Source organism: Rhinichthys klamathensis, unplaced genomic scaffold, assembly GCF_029890125.1.
Source record: "Rhinichthys klamathensis goyatoka isolate OS25496 unplaced genomic scaffold, OSU_Roscu_1.1 h1tg000028l_1, whole genome shotgun sequence".
Taxonomy (NCBI): domain Eukaryota; kingdom Metazoa; phylum Chordata; class Actinopteri; order Cypriniformes; family Leuciscidae; genus Rhinichthys; species Rhinichthys klamathensis.
This window is the reverse complement of record NW_026606578.1, coordinates 1-16,392: the sequence shown is the minus strand read 5'-3', so window position 1 is coordinate 16,392 and position 16,392 is coordinate 1.

The window sequence follows — 16,392 nt, the reverse complement described above, 5'->3', positions numbered from 1 at the left end:
GAGTTGTAATAGCCTAATTGTGATGAGAATATCTTGTTTTTTTCCCCTGTCATCTGAAATTACACTGGAAGCTTTATTTGTTCGGTTCACATTGCATGATTTATTTGGCAGGGTCGAGTAGTATAATGAACAAGCATGAAAGAGTCTGTGTGTTTATCTCCTACAGTATGTCATGGTTTTGATAGCATTGCCTAGACACTCACTTTTTTCTGTCCAAGTTTCACTGATATCTCATCTTATCTCAGTAGGCTACACTTGACCGCAGTGGCTCTGAAAAATTCTCTGTGCAGATTTAATATATGTTTTGTGAAAATCTTTTGAAAAGCATTTTTCTCTCAGTTTAGCTTGTCATTGTTGCTTTGTGGTGCACACCCAGAGTCATATCAAACTCTATAACAGAATTTGCACTTTGACACGTGACATGTTTTCCACTACAGCACTTTTGTTCATACACTAACCGCTTGCTTGATATTCAAATTAGAACAGTGCAGGCACCTCCAAATGAACATACACTAACAGAAGATATCATATCAACTATCATTTATTACGAAATGAACATGAGCTAGTGTCAGCATGTGACAGCCCATCACAGATTAATAAAGAATCCTCATTGCATTTGATCTCCCTGCAGACTTTAATGCTGCATAAGCACATCGTCCCATGACTTTCCACTTGGTTAAAGCAACAGACTCATTAACTCATTACATACACTCAGCAGCAACACTCAACTTAAACTGGGCTTTCTTTGTCGTATGCTCTCAGTAACCCCCAAATCGATTTTTGAAGGAGATTCCTCTTTAAGATGGACTAAATATCCCTAAACGTCCAGTGCAACAACTCCAGCCACATAAACGTGCAATATGCAAGATACAATAAACAATAGATTGGATATTTGTGTGGTGGTTTGTGTCTGGGTAGAGCTGTTTTGTAACATGATTTGGTTGAAACATCACAGTCGTCTGAGGCTGACTTTTACTAAATGGAAAAAGTAACATTCTTGTTGTAGATGATGTCTCTCTTGCTTTGAGCCATCAACTTCCTGTTTGACATGCAGCTGAATCTCACTGGGAATACCCTTTCCTCTTTGACCTGTTTGACTTTGCTCTATGTTGTTTTGTATTTGTTTGTAGTCTATTTGTATTTTTGTTATGTATATCTGCTTTCAGAATGCATTCAGAAGTTGTTATCTTAAGTCGATGTTATGCTTTAAAGTGACAGGTGTAATGCTTTTTGACATTTTGTTTCAAGTAAATAACTAATTGGCCTGTGTTCTCTGATGCATATTTTTTTCCTTTCAAATTTTGTCTCACCGCCGCCTTGTAAATATGCATTTTGTGTATGTAACAGTGTGCTTTTGTCCAAAGCCTGTGTGTTTGTTTTCTGTGTGTGGGTGGGAAATGCTCCAAACCCTTTTGAGATTATTCTGACACACTGGCACGTTGTTAATGCAGGCGGACAGGAGGTTTTGTTTACCATTAAGTCATTAAGCATTATTGTATATTAGCACCCACATTTTTTTCCCCTAGAGGTAATTCTGATCAGAATTCCTCAGAAAGCATTCCTCTTTCCACTCTTTTTGTTCTGTGGGAAACCCTATGTAAAGTTAAAGGGTTATTTTCACCCAAGAATGAAAATTCTGTCATTAATTACTCGCCCTCATGTCATTCCAAACCCGTAAGACCTTCGTTCATCTTCGTAACACAAATTAATTTATTTTTTGATGAAATCTGAGAGCTTTTCGACCCTTCCATAGACTGCAATGTAATTGCAGTCTATTAAGGCCCAGAAAGGTAGTAAAGACATTGTTAAAATAGTCCATGTGACTACATTGGTTCAACCTTAAGTTTATGAAGCAAGCAACGAGAATACTTTTTGTGTGAAAAAAAAGCAAAAATAATGGCTTTATTTAACAATTTCTTCTCTTTCGTGTCAGTCTCTGATGCTTAGTATTTTAGACGCTTAGCGTAGTATTTTCGTCGCTTCATAAAATTAAGGTTGTCATCTGTAGTCTGTACTGTAGTCACATGGACTATTTTAACAATGTCTTTTCTACCTTTCTGGGCCTTGAAAGTGGCAATGACGTTGCTGCCGGCTGGTTCAGAAAGCTCTTGGATTTCATCAAAAATATCTTAATTTTTGTTCCGAAGATGAACGAAGGTCTTACAGTTTTGGAACGACATGAGGGTGAATAATTAATCACAGAATTTTAATTTTTCGGTGAACTAACCCTTTAAGGTATGGCATGCTTTAAAGCTCCAGTCCGTAACTTTTTTAAGTTAAAAATAATCCAAAATAATTATATTAAAAAAAACTTACTCTGCCAGTGGTCAAAACTATCTGCTTGCCATAGCTAGATTCAAAACGGTTAGCTTGTAATAATGATTTTAATTCCAGTGGTACTGGTGGGTTTCCGCGGGAAATTCGAGCATGTCTTTGCGTCATTACGTCACACCCGTACACATAAAGAAGGAGTTTCGGCTAGCCGGCTATATTGCGCGTGACGAGATGTTTAGATGTATAGGCTTTTCTCGCAGCACTTTACATAATTAAACTTATGGCATCCAGAAAGATCCAAACAACAATCATCAGTGTCAACTGGAGATTCAGCAGTTATAAAACCCAAAAGACTTCGTACTTCGGATTTAAGGTGGCTAGAGAAAGAGAAAGAAACCGTCTCATGCGAACACAAGGATTTAAACATCGGCGGGGCTTTTGAAAAGTGCGTGAACTCCGTGTTTTGAAGGGGTTCAAAACGGAAGAAGAGACGGCTTTTTTCTGCTGAACAAGTAAGACATTTCAATAGTTCAATCGTGTAACAGTATGTTTTCTTAATTCACACAGTTATGGAGTTTCCTTTGTTGTGCCTTTCTCGTTTTGCTATTATGGAGAATATGAATTCTGAACTACACAGGTAACCATAAAACACATTAAATTTAACATTAGTCACGCAATGCTGATGTTGTTAACATGAACAATTTGAGAACAAAGTAGGCTATAATTTGCACGGTTGCTGTAAATCGCGTTGATTAAATCTAACGAAGCCTATCATGTCGAATGCTTTTTCCCCCTTAGTTGGTCAGAACAAAAATGGATTTTACTTACTTGTTCAGAAGACATTTTCTTATGAAAATTCTTATGTTGGTCAAACTTTCAAAAAGTGAATCTGTGATTCTGTATGACAGTATCCACACAGCGCGGTGACTGACAGCAGCACTCGCCTCAAAGCACTGTGTTCATCCGCGCTGTTTCATGCCGATTTACAACCCACGTAAAGATGATAATTCCGCGAATCACTGCAGTTACAGATTTCGAACAGAGAGATGGCGACAAAGAGGAAAAGATACGGACTGCAGCTTTAAGAAATAGTGACATTCCTTGAAATTATGTATGACTAACATCCTACAGACTAGGTGTAACATAGGCCTATCAATAACAGTATAAACGGTTTCGCAGTTATACTTTGCACTGTAGATATTTGAACTTCCTTAAAAGGTGTGTTTTATAGAAATAATTCACCCAAAAATGAAAATTACCTCATTTACTTACTCTCATGTTCCAAACCTGTATGACTTTTTTATTTGGAACAAAAAATATATTTGAGGGGTTTTTTTTCACATACAATGGAAGTAAGTCAATAACCAAAATGGTTTGGTTAACAAAATGTTTCTAAATATTTTTTTATGTTCTGCAGAAGAAAGTCATGAATGACATGTGGGTGAGTAAATGCAGGTACATTTTTGGGTGAAATATCCCCTTAAAACTATCCCTTTAAAATTCTAATGAATCTACAAGTTAATTTTCTTTTTAAGATCTATTGTATTTACATCAACATTAATTTGAATTGAAACAATGCTTCCTGTGAAGCTATTTACACTAGCGGCAAAATTTGTCTAACAGATCAAATACTTTTATTCTTCCTTTGTCCATTCAACTTTTTCATCTCACCCTCATGTCAATTCGACCCAGTATTGTCATCTTTGTTCAGTGAAACACAAAATGAGATCTCAGTCAGAATGTTTGAGCAGCGCTTTTATTACAATGAAAGTAAATAGCGATTTTAATTGCCTAAGTCAGCGCAAAATATGAGAAAGTATAATAAAAGTATAGTCCATATGACTTTTGAATCCATTCATTAGCAATGAGGAACAGACTGTTCCTCACACAGGTTTAGTAAAATTGATATTACAAAAGTCAAATCAAATTTATTTGTATAGCACTTTTTACAATACACATTTCAAAACAGATTTACAGAAAGTCATGTGTGACTAAAGACTGTGCGATTACGAGGGCATAAATTAGGGGTGGGCGATATGACCAAAAAATTTTTTTTTTCACTATAACAATTAAGGGTGTCACGATTTCGATTTTAAATCGAAATCGATCGAAATTAATTCACAATCTCGAACTTCGAAATAAAAAATGAAATCGTCGATGCTGTCACGCGGCTCACGCCCCCATGTCACGTCCGGTCGGTCGGCGTGCCAAGCGGAAAAAAACGCGCGTGTTGAACAAGGGGGAAATCCATCAGCCGGAAGTTGAAGCTGCCTCCGGGGGGCGATATTTTTTTTCACAGGAGGGTAGGGGAAGACTCATGAATATTCATTAGGGAACTCATCCCTGATTGGTCTGATGACCTACCCCTAACCCCGCCCCTAAACCTACCCGTCACTGGGGGTCTGATGACTTACCCCTAACCCCGCCCCTAAACCTACCCGTCACTGGGGTTAAGACCAATCAGGGATGAGTTCCCTAATGAATATTCATGAGTCTTCCCCTACCATCCTGTTGAAAAAAATATCGCCTCCGGGGGCCGCCATTGTAGCTGGCTATCACCTGCTGTTAGCATCCCATTGACTCCCATTCATTTTGGCGTCACTTTGACAGCGAATAACTTTACATCTGAGGCGTCCAAAGACTCCATTTGTCCATTATTTATTTCTAAAGAAACACGACAATGTATAAAAGGCTCCATTACTTTGTATCTTACGTTATGGCCCCGTAGAAGCCATTCTTGTAAAAATAGGCTAACGATTGCGTCATAACCACGGGACGCTCTGTCGCACAGTAGAGAAATTACCGTATAGACAGAAGTAGAAGCTCGTAGGCAATCGTTTACTGTCTATGAGGCAATCGGGTGGACATGGAGGCATAAAGTCAAGGGAGAAGCCCATAGATAGAGAGTTCATAAAAGCAACGGGCCAAAATATTTCAACAATAGATTTGTTTCAGATTTCAATTCAGATTTGTCCAGGCACAGCTACTAGAAGGTCAGAACGGTTGCTCACGTGACAACTACGTCGTCAAGCTCAGTTTGAGCCTGCGCAGAACGCTTGGCTATCAGGAAGTGAGTGCCCATGTTGGGCTTCAACTCTCTCCGTTGAAATCAACGGGGTCGCTGTGTCCATTTCTTTTACTGTCTATGGTGTTGAATTGCTGCGAGTCTATGGTCATCCTCCTCTAACTTAGCTACAACCATTCAAAAGATAGCATGGCAACTGCAGATACAGGAGACCCATCGACAGAACTTGAACCCCCTCCTCTTTCATTGAAGTCGCAGGTGTGGAAGTTTTTTGGATTTCCAGTGAGTTATGTTGACAACGTTCGCGCTTCAAAAAAGCCACAGTTTGCAGACATCCCAAGTCTCGCAGAAGTTCCGGGAGTCTCCTGCATATTGATAGCGGCTCCCTGATGCCCGCAAATTTGTTAAAATCTCCCGGAATCTAGAGTGAGCGAGCAAGAGCGCGCATGCGAGAGAGAGAAAAAACTGTCTTTATTCCTTCAGTCTTCTTTGTGACATTAGGATCTCAAAATGAAGGAACCCATCTTCATTAATGATCTTAAAAGCCAATCTGTTAAGCATTAAAATAGGGCAAAAAATCAGCACAGAAATTTCTATACTGCTCGCTTTTGGGCTATGCTGAATTGAGGTCAACTCCATTATGTATTTCACCTGCGTGCAGAAAGAGGCCAATGGTTAGCTGCTGCTGTAACTGTGGTGGATGGAACCCTCTGGGGTTAAAGTCATATGTGCTTTCCACAGAGATGTTGTCATAGGAGAGAGGTCTTCATTTGCTATAAAATTGGGGGTTATACTGTTTTTGACAGGACATGTCTTTATAATTCATCTTTAATGACTTTCAGGTTTGCCCATTTTTATTTCATACCCATAGTAGATACTAAACTCTGTAACTTTCAACTACTATGTGTAAGAAGCAGCTTTCTCACTTACAGCTGTGATCTAAGGACTCTCAGAGGATGTTTGGTGGTTTGATCTTTGTGATGCAGAGTTTTGTGCGTTGTGTGAGTGCACATGCGTGTGTTTTTGTAAGCCTGTTGGCATGGGTATTGCTACTGTAACACACTAAAACAGTTACACACTGAAAAACACACAGTGACCTGAAGCCATTCTCAGAGGACCCCATATATTTCACTGTTTCTCTCTCTCTCAAAATGCCTCATAATGAAAATGCGTTTTTTTTTGTATGGCATATCATCTGTGTGAAACTTATGCTTGGATGGTTTTGCTTCCTCCTTGTCAGAACTCCACTTACACCAGGACCAGAATACTAAAATGCTCATTGTTCATAGAACACCTTTTTAAGCATACGAATAGTTATGCTGTGGGTGTTATTAAAAAAAAAAGTGGTGTCATATAACCTTATTTATTATACTACAATGTTACATGATTTAGAAACAATAATTTATTTACAAATAATTTTTTGTGAAGTAAAAAACACTGCTCACCAAGGCTGCATTTATTTGATTTTGAATTATTAATTATTACAATTTGAAATAACTGTTTTTATTTGAATATATTTTATTTTAAAATGGATTCTTTTAATAATTTTTTCATGCTATGCTAAAGCTGAATTTGTAATGTCGCATAATCCTTTAGAAATCATTCTGATTTGTTGCTCAAGAAACTGTTATTATTATTATTATTATCACTGTTAAAAGCGCTTGTGCTGCCTAATATTTTTGTGTAAACTATGATAGTTTTTGGGGGGATTTTTTGATAAATAGAATGTTCAAAAGAACATAATTATTTGAAATAATTTTTTGTTACAATTTAAAAGTCTTTACTGTCACTTTTGATCAAATGTTTGACAAAGTCTTCATGGTGTGACAGGATGGGCCGTATAGATTGACCGCTAATTTTTTTAAATTTCATTAATGAACCCAGTGGTCGGTTTAACCGAATATTTTCCATCATTGACTGATTTTTTATTTTATTATTTTTTTGACATATTTGCCTGTTTTAGTGGCCTCCGCTGTCACTGCAGAAAAGAACAAACATTCTTCTGCTTTGTGTGGTGGTTCTCTTCATAAAAAAATAAAGGCATAATAGCCTATAAGATCTTCTTTCAATTACAGGATTAAAAATGAAACCGTGAACGAAAACAAAAGCTATAAAATGTCTTATCATTGAAATATGAATATTAAAATGAGTAATAATAAATTATGACGACTTTTACGACCGTCAATGAGAAAGTCTAGCACAACCACTGAATGAACCGTTTCAACAACCCTAAGCACACTTAACCATTTTCTCTAGGCCTTCTCTATTTTTCTCCATTAACCACAAGAAAATATCATCAGCTAGTGCTAACCACAGAAAACGGCTCGTGCCAGCTCTACAAGTGGTGCATTTTCCACTGCTCCTCCATCTAAAGCCATCTTTAATGTTGCACCTTAGTGTGTGACCACATTAGTTCTGGTTTTATACATGCAACAGTGCATTAAAATCTGCTGCAGTAAAATGGCGAGGTTTTTGAAGTGCCGTGTTGCATTGGTGCATCATCATTTTACTGTAATTACTCCAACACAACACACCTAATACTGCACACGTAGAATAACAATGCAGATATATTTTGTCTTTTTATATTTCTTGCTAGAATAGCTGTTGGTTTTATTGATATTTTTTGTTTAGTTTCCATGCTTGTTTGAGTGAAGGAAGTAAACTGAGGCTAGAGCGTTATCATTAGCACATCTTGTGTGTGCGTGTGTCTGTATTGTGTGATCTGCTTCTAACTTACCACTCAGCTCTCATTCTCACCTCCCACTTCTGCTCACAGCATCACCTCCTTGTGGCAAACCGCTCATTTGACTCAGCCTGCATGAGTGTAGTGTTTTTATTAATCACTCACAACCATTTCTCCTTGGTTTCTGCATGTTCCTGTATGTCTGTCTAGTGGTTATGTGTGTGAGTGTTCTTTTGCAGAAACGGTCCTGTCTGTTCAGCTCTTGTATTTTCCCTGATCTGCAGGTCAGGTAGGAGAAAGAAAATGCGTAAAGAAGCGTAGCTCAGCTGATTTAACCCTACGTTGGAAGCCCAGGATACAGTAGCCAACACTGTTCAAGATTTTGCCTCCCCTCTCTACAAACCTATACAGGACTTTCCTAAAGGTATAGTTCAGCAAAAAAAAGAAAATTCTGCCATCATAAACTCACGTGGTCCAAACCTGCATGACTTTCTTTTTTCTAAGACATTTTGAGAAATGTCTTTTATTTTTTGGTCCATTCGATGTAAGTCAATGGTCACCAAAACTTTGTGTTCCACAGAAGAAAGTCATATAGGTTTGGAACATCACATGAGTGAATAAATTATGTCAGAATTAATTTTTTGTGACTGTGATCTATACCTTTAAGACCCATTAGTCAGACAGCTATAGTTGTGCAGGCTACCCACCGACTTGTTGGATGTTCCCTCATTTTGTGTGTGTTTGTGAGTACTCTGATGTATTCACTGTAGCTGGAAAACTGTATTTGATGCTCTGTGTTTTTAAATTGAAACATGATGCATGTAGGGACACAGTCACAGAAACTTTGTGTGAGACCTTCCACCTTCAGAGAGAAGCAATGTCATTACGTAACATCTCAGACAGCCAATATCACTTACACTATTGCTTTGAGCTCGCCATGAAGTAGACAATTAAATGACATTAAATATGAAATGTAAAATAAGTGTGTGTGAGCATATGCATGCATTCCAGGTGTGTTCAAATAACTTTGAGGTATATTTAATAACATCAGTATACGGTAACTCTGGGTATGTCTCATTATTAGACCTATGAACTGTAAACAGATTCAGAAACCCCCTGTCTTATTCCAGAGATTAATGACTGTCTCTCACATGAAATGAAGGAAAGTTTGAATATTAGACCCATAATATGACCGCTTCTAGTGAGCAGTGTATCTCTCTCTATTTTCCCTCTCTTTTTATGCAATGTTATGAGAAAACATCTTTGAAGTTGTGAATAGTCAAATAATTACATCCCTGTATTCATCACTCACAATTTATTTTCCAGAAACTTCATAACGTGTATCCTAACCTAATAAAGTACTGCGTGTTGTGCACGAACAGTACTAGGATGCTCACTATACTAATGATGTATGTAGGGGCGTTTATACATACAGTGGCAAAGTGACTTGAACTCATTGCTATTTTCAGTGAGAGTTGGCAATGTCTATTTGGCAACATGAGTAAAAGCAACCATTGGCGATGCAACAAGTTGAGCAGAGTTGAACTTTATGCAAATAAGTAGCCACTTCCAACATTGGAGCTCACATGACCCACTGCTTGATACAGTTGGACTAGTAGGAATCTCTACAAGAAACCCACAGAGACTTGGCAACCTCCTTAATCAATGCGTGAACTTTATGCCAAGTGTTTTCCATGTGACCCTAACTTTGAAGTTTAACTTGAGACTTTGCATGTTTAGTTGTATTAATTAACACAATGTTCAGTACTTTTGTGTTTTACTACTCTTTCTGTAGTCATAAAAATCACAGATGAGTGGATTATGATTTATTCACAGTAATGAAGAGTTGCACTTACAGTAACTCTAAAGTCTTTTGCATTCTAGTTTACATCAACAGCATGACTGCATTAGAATTCCTTCCAAGTTATTTTGAGAAGCCGAAGGAGGCCTGGAACTTCTGTTTTAATGACTGCTTTGTAAGTGGCACTTAAAGCAGGGAATTATTTTCTGCCTTCAACATACATTACATTTATCATAAGACTTGGTTCACATGAATTCAAACAGCATTTTGATTTATAGTAATATAGTGTTGTTGTGATAAATCCTACTATTGATTTACTCGCTTGAATTATGTTGCGTAACATTTATTTTGGGTGAATGTTGACAGAGAGATGCTGTTCCGGCCATGTCCATGAGCCAGGTGGTCATGGCAACTACTCTTAAAAACTAATGATTTCATGGTTGAAACTGACGGAAACAAAGAAAGTATTAATTTTTTTCTCTGAACAAATATGGATACCTAACCCTAAATATTTAACTTTGGCACATACCTGAAATTGCAGTATTTAGGCTTTGGACTTGCATCCTCAATTCAACACATTATGGTGATTCATGTGAAATCTGTGACCCATATCTAGAGATGAGAATACAGACTTCATAGGAGAATAGAATAGAGATTTTCATAAGAAGTGGATTTTGGTTTTTAAAGCAATATTGGTTGCTATTGTGTACTTAAAAGGATAATTCACCCAAAAATGAGAATTGTCATCATTTACTCACCCTCAAGTTGTTCCAAACCAGTATGAATTTCTTTCTTCTGCTGAACACAAAAGAAGATATTTTAAAGAATGTTGGTAATCAAACAGTTGACGGTAGCCATTGATTCCCACAGTAGAAAAATAATGTAGTCAATGGCTACTGTCAAATGTCTGGTTACCAACATTCTTTAAAATACCTTTTGTGTTCAACAGAAGAAAGAAACTCATACAGGTTTGGAACAACATGAGCTTGAGTAAATAATTTTTTGGGGGATTGGATCAGTTTTGGGTGAACTATCCCTTTAATTGTGCATAAATGTGCATCATTTTCCTCTATTTTTACATTTTAGATGATTTTTACCTCAAATGCAACAATAATTTAACAACACTGTTAAATGTTGTCTGTACTCTCTAAATATTAGTTTTTATTAGTGTAGTTTTTCAATTGAACAATTCAATGAAATAGTGTAATGCTTTAACTTGTAATATTTTTCATAACATGATGAAACTAATTGTTTCTCATCTGGCTCTGAGCGGGAGGTGCCCCCAATTGGCTTGCGCAGATACGCCTCAACGCCATAGGTTCATGCAGTTCCCACTGCTCAGCCAATAAGCGTGCCCAGATCAGTGGACTGTGTTATTTTATAAAAGGCTTCAACAATCGGAGAAAAAGGACGATTTTCCCCCCATAGCATCTAGCAGAGGCAATACCCGTTCCCTTTATCTCAAGGAACCGAGGTTACGTTAGTAACCGAGTCGTTCCTTCGAGATTTTCCCATTGGGTTTTATAATGGGGTTTTTTGATTAATGTGTAAAATAAAGCCTGTGGTAAACATAACTTGATGATACTTTGACTTTTTGTTCTACAATGTAAATTACACACACCCATAGCAAAAATGCAAATTTTGAAGCAGTTATGTTCATTTTTGAAAATTAACTAGAAAAGACAGCTTTGGGTAGAACAAAACGTCAAAGTATTGTCAAGTTATGTTTACCTCAGGCTTTATTTTACTCATAAATTGCAAAAAAAACAACAAAAACATTATAAAACCGCATAATAAAAAAAAAAATCAAAGGAACCAGGGCAAGTTAGTCTTTCGGCTTCTGACGTCATCCCTGCACCACTCTGATGAATGAGTTCATTTTGCCACCTTGTTGGGCTTGAACGGTCAAATATAGCCTACACACTTATGTGCCAAAATGTCTTTGCAAGTATCCTCATAAACACATTTGTTTATGACTTAAGTGAATTTAAACAGCTGAAAAAGAAAGCATGTATCACTATATTAGATCAGTGCATTCAGTCATAAAGTAACAGCAGCCTAATATTTCTGCTGGCATCTGTGCCATTAATGCTAACTAAACAATTGTATTGCTCTTGACTGAGTCCCTTTTGTAACTTTAATAAGAATTATGTATATTCAGTTTACGCTATTACATTTACTGCATAGACTATGCTATCTTTTTTGCACATTTGATTACTTTATACAATTTATGTGGGAGCCTATTTCTATAGTATCTAGTACTTGAAGGTAGGTCTACTTCATTTGTATCTTTGTTCTATTGCAGCATTTTATTTCTAAAGCTTGAAGTTTTCAATTGGGTCTATTCATTTGTGTCTTTGGATTTTGGTCATATCGCCCACCCCTATTGGTCAATATTATTTTCTCCCACCCATGTGGACTTGGATGTGTCATTACAAAAAAGTAGTTTAATGGTAAAAAAAAATGATGATGATTATTTTTAAAGAATTAAATGCCACAGGAAATCATTCATTCACAGTAGTAAGGGTACATTTCATTTAGGAAGTAAACAGAGTCAAAGTTTGTTCAGGTTAGCTGTGAGCTTTACTCGGACACACTTTCACTGCATCCTGCTGTGTGCTGCCATGCTCTCGCTTCTGAACACTGTTCAGAAATGTCCTCCTACTTCCCCATGTGCAGACGTTACAGGCTCTGTGTGTTGTTGGCAACCGTTTCCAGGAAGTGTTTCCCCTCTCCCACTGACTGGTGTGTAAACAGACAGCCACTTGTTTTCATTTACTGTGTGGTTGTAGAGTAAAAGAGAGAAAGATAGTTGCAAAAGAGGGTGGAAGAGTAGAGCAAGATGAATTTAAAGGACAACAAAAGCGAGCTTGTGTGTGTGTAATGCGTGAGGGCAGGGTGAAGTCACAATGTAGGAATGTGTCTGGGCCAGAAGAGCTGACAAGGCCCAGATGACTCTGAGGGAATCCTTGGCACACCCTAACAGGGAACCCCTTCCATCCCTCCTCTCTTTCTCTGTCTTTCCCACACCCATTTTGTGTCCAGACCAAATGTCGGGCCCAGAGCTGCAGAGTATTAGTTTCTCACTAAGAATTCACCTTTTTTCTCTGATTTGAGGTCAGTTTAGCTGTTTCTTAAATATTTGCAAGGTAAAGCGCTCCTAGATCAGCAGAAACCCTCACCTAGAACTATAGGGAGCTATAGCAACAGGAGGACAACGTGCCCTGGTAAACTCATACACACACGCACACACAACTGGAAAGAGAGGGAAACTCAGGGCCATTACTCCCCCCTGTCCTACCTCCCAGTTTTTCCACACCACTGGAGGGACATGCTGCTGCTCTGTGAGGTGATTTCTTTCCACAACAGACTTCAGATGAGTTCATATTGCTCTTACATAATATCGTGTTGAATTAGAGCTGAACCCGCTACAGACTGTGCCATTGGATTCATGATTCAAAAAAGAGACCTAGTCTTTTAATGCTGTGAAATGAGAAGGGCCTCAAGATGAATTCGGGAAATGCTTGCACCATTCGACTCTCCAGGTGTCTCAATGCAGATGCAGTAGTTGATTTTTAGTGGTGCACGATATAATATCGGCAGATATGGTCAATTTTTTACACATCGGTATGCTCCGATGTCAAAATAGGGCCGATAATCATTTCTGTGTATTTGACGTGTGTGTACAGATGTGAGTGTGGGGGCGGGGATGTTTGTTTTTGCACGAGCGCATACATTACGAGGTCAAGTCCTGTCAGTTTAACCATCGCAAGAAGACTGGAACTTGCGCACTGTTTTCTGTCAGCGTATTCTGTCAGGCGTATTTTTGTCCCGCCAAAGCCTCACGCATTCAGCGTGAGACTCACGCAATTGACCCAATTCTCACGCTCTCACGCCACACCCCCGATTTCTCATGCTGAAGTGTCAACCCGGTCGGTCAAATGCCTGAAAGATGAGTTTATCTATAGATCTACCTGTTGAGCCACTCGTGATCGACTAGTTATACCGCAAATTAGTTAAAATATCCCGTAATCTAGAGCGAGCGTGCCCAGATGCGAGACAGATGTGCTCCAAACCGCGCGCGCACCCTCACCGTCTTTCAAACTGCCTTGCTCTCTCTCTCTCTCTCTCTCTCCCTCCCTCCCTCGCGCATATTAATGAATTGAGTTGACTCAATATCTTTGAGAATACACGATGGTAAAAAGGTAGGAAGACCGAAGTTTTTTTTTTCTGAACTACCATTGGTTGTGAATTGTGCTAAAACAACGTTGCCTTATCTTCTCTGAAAAGCTTTCCACACATTCAGATGACATAAACCACACTTTCAAAAAAAAAAAAAAAAAAAAAAAAAATCTATCTACTGATGAAATGTTTTCTGTGTTGAGACAAATCTTGTGCGATGTCCTAAACTGCCTGGATAATCACACAACGTGTGCTGTGTGGTCCGTATAATGACACGTCCGATTCGCGAACTAATGACTCCTTTGAACCGATTCACTTTAATGAATGGTTAAAACAACTGATCTGTCCAACACTGAACTCAAGAGACATAAATCGGAAACACTTTACAATAAGGTTCCATTTATTAAAGTCTAGTTAACTACATTAGTTAACATTCTATTGCTATTAACGTTAGTTTCTATGCGGATTTACTCCATGACAAAACCACCCCAGTCATTCTAGAATGATTCATTCTTTCCAAATAGAGCTATTCAAGTCATCTGGTGAAATTGTTTTTATATCGCAATGTCATTTCTTACCAATATCGTGCAGCCCTAATCCTCGCTATGTGTTTTCTATACAGAGATATTGACATCTGTAAATATCAGTATCGGCCATAACAGCAAAATTAATATCGGTTATCGGTATCGGCCACAATTTTCACATCGGTGCATCACTATTTCTGTTACAAATAAGAGGCTGTTTTTCATTGAATGGTCACTGAAGTCTTGAGGCCCAGTGTTACACTGAATCCACAGCAGATATATAAGATTGTTTTTAGATTTCAGTTTAGCTGCTGCACAAGCTCCATGAAAAGTCAGGTTATAATAAAAAAAATCTGTCTATCATTTACATTTGTGTTTGTACTTTGTTGGTTATAACGAAACAGTTCACTAGTGTACAGAGCTCATAGTGACCCGAGAGGATTCTTCTGACTAACTTAAATGCCTCTGATTGGCCATTGCGTTCACCCTCTCTACAAACATATCTTTGATTGGCTACAACTAGAGATGTGCCCAGACCGGTAACCGCATGATTGGCCCAGACCGGTAACCGGCCGATCCGTCTCACATCTTTTAGATTCTGAGCCGGTCCGTTTTGTTGCCAGCGGCACAGGCAATAGCGTCAGCTGAGCGTTCTCGCTCTCTTCTCTCTGACCGAATCTACCGGTACTGCAGAAAGGCTGGTATCGTTACATTTTTTTAATTTAAATATTGCTTTTTACTGACAAGACAACACTAGTCTAGAATTCAGAGTATTGAACGGAGTTCATAGAGTCAGGCAGTGCTTCTGTAGCTAGTCATTCAAAGTAGCAAGGAAAAATGTATGGGATATTTTTGCTTCCTGTAATCTATGCACAGTGCCCCCAAAGAGACAAAAATGACTCTGATATCAGGACATTTGAAGTATATCACTGCGCTTATTTCACAAGAACTGAGCTCTTGACTTCAAATTCTCAGGCTCTCTAGTACAGACAGATCTCATTGCCTGAGGGAAGATGAAGAGAAGAATCTGCTGATCTGTTCTTCAAAGCAGAACACACTCTTTCATGCTTTTTTCCTCCCTCTCATTCACTTGTACATCTAAATCATCTCATTCCTTCTATTAACGCTTGTCATTACAAAAAAAAAAACACCAAGAAGTCGAAAAAGACCGAACATTATTAAGTAAACATGCAGTCATGATTACTAGTATTTTTCCCCCGTACAATTTTTTTCCAAGCATTGCTGGAAATTCGGTCATTGACGGGCTAAATGTGTGTATGTGTGTTTAAATTGTTTGGCCGCGTGCCTTCTTTTTTGAAAGGGAAATGGGAATCTTGGTGCTTTACTGCTGCGTAGTCTCACTGCTGCAGGTCTCCCTCCACGAGCCGATCTCATTTTGCTTTGGTAGCCTGTTCCCATCTGCTGCCCAGAGTCTTGACCCATGATGACGTCATGACTGACATGACCTGTTTCCGTCTATATGATTGTGAGACAAAAATTGTCTTAATCTAGAACAAGAGAGGAAAGGAGTCAGATGTTTGTCTCATTGGGACAGGGAAGCCCCCTTTCTGTAACTCCAAGTCTGAGACAAAAGCCAGTGCAACCTAGGTTTCTCTTGGTTATCAGAATTGATGTGGATGCAGACTTTCCCACTGCAGAGCAGTGAAACTCCTGATTGTATCCACACAACGCAAGGCTAATCTTAACCCAAGTACACACAAACACATGCTCGTTGGAATTCAGGAACACCCCTGTATTTTCTCTCACTATCTTTTGAATCGGCTCCAAGGATTTTCCATTGTCTTTCTCTTTGGTCCATTCATGAACGGTCTCCCAGAAACAAATGTTCTTGTCCACTTTGTGTACCTTATGTGTTAAGCGATATCAGAAATTGTGATTCGTT